This window comes from Pundamilia nyererei, unplaced genomic scaffold (genome assembly GCF_000239375.1).
Source record: "Pundamilia nyererei isolate P.nyererei 1_Seehausen unplaced genomic scaffold, PunNye1.0 scaffold00026, whole genome shotgun sequence".
NCBI lineage: Eukaryota > Metazoa > Chordata > Actinopteri > Cichliformes > Cichlidae > Pundamilia > Pundamilia nyererei.
Window position 1 is genome coordinate 2,841,900 of NW_005187427.1, and position 1,648 is coordinate 2,843,547.

A 1,648-nucleotide genomic window follows, 5' to 3' on the forward strand; every position below is an offset into this window, starting at 1 on the left:
TAAAACTACCACAAAAGAGCTAAGAAATACTAGAAATGGACCATACAGTTAACTGGATATTTAAATTGAGTTGCTGTTCAGTTGTTTCTGCTCTCAAAACAATAAAAGTTGAACTGCACATTAAGTCCTTTCATTTTCTGTTTCCTTGAAATATGGCTCAGCTATGTGAGACCCCTCCTCCTCCTTTTAGTGCTTCTCCTCTTGATCGACTTGCCAGTTCTGGACATCATATACATAAGATTTAAAACCAGATTTTCACCTCATTTTTCCCCTTGTCATATAAAAAGAAATTACAAAAACATAAGCCAATGTTATGGTTTTCTGGCAGGTTTCTCAGGAGCAGAAATACTAATTAGCAGGTCATGTGCTTTCTGTTTCCATGAGTTGAAACTAGCACGAGTGGTTGGAGTTTCAAATTCATTTTGTTTCCATTTTTGTTTTGGTGGAATGGAAACGGCGTAGGAATAAAACCCAGCAATTATCGTATTTTCTTGACATTTAAACCATGAATTTAAGTTATATTGACAACAATAAAATTTTAGTATATCCATTTATGTGCTGAATCCTATGTTTTGGTGTAGTGTCTTGCTCCACTTAGAGCAAAAGAGTCCCCAAACATGGCAAAGAAAGTTTTTTCCAATTCTCATTTTCCATGCATTTCAACATTCACAAATAAATAGTATAAAGATACATTCTATATGTGTGGATCTGAGATTATATCATGGACTGGTAGTTTTCTGTCAAATCTATAGTTACAAGCACATTCCCCTTGTTAATATACAAATTATTGTGTATAAGCTGCATTTTAGCAGTGGCATATTTCCCTTTGGTATCAAGGGGTGCACACGTGTGTTCAGTACCACTGCAATGCACAAACTACATGTGCTGCTCTTGAGCTCTTGTGACAAGCTTCAAAAACAATGCAGTGATCCCCAAAATTTAAGAGTTAATGAGTTATTAACATCGGTCATGACCTTATACCTTGGAAGTGCTAGGCTTCTAAAAACTCTGGCCATGAGATACAATTACTCCTCCATCTGTAATTATGGATTCAGCCATTAAAAAGGTGACATGACATTGGTAACTAAACAACTGTTTAAAAAAAAAAAAAGGAACGAGGAAAAAGGAATAAAAAAAATCAAAAATTTACCTTTTGTGCAGTCTGAAGTGAGATGCATCAAACACTTCCTTATTGGTCACCCTACCATTAAGATGACACCCAGCTGGCTACTGAACTGAGCCACAACTGCACTTTCGCTCGTTATTTGCTTTTTATGACAACACTCAGACAAATAAAGGCTGTGGTCTTAACCAGACGAGCACTACAGAAGTATGTACTACTGAAACACTCGCAAACTACTCACCAGGTAGTAGTGAAACTGAGAAGTGCAATACAAACCATAATAAGAGAACATGTGCCATCAAAGTAAAAGTACTGCCTTTTGTGCTATTAGCAATCTACTTGCGACAATGTTTTCGGTATAGTGGCATATGCTTCTTTGTGACCAATTTCATGCTAACCATTGCTGGAAACTCGTCCCCCACTTTTTAAAATAACAACCACATTGTTGTTGGTCAGTCTATAGGCCTATATGACTAAGGCCTAAGTGGGGACGTACGACTGAGGCAACTTCCTTAACTGGCATCA

General features: G+C 37.0%; 1 protein-coding gene across 1 annotated transcript in view; it reads right to left on the reverse strand.

Annotated features, from left to right (window-relative positions):
* The window catches only part of LOC102196331 (glucocorticoid receptor), a 67,686-nt gene that overhangs the window by 14,815 nt on the left and 51,223 nt on the right, over window positions 1-1,648 (reverse strand). The window lies entirely within an intron of this gene.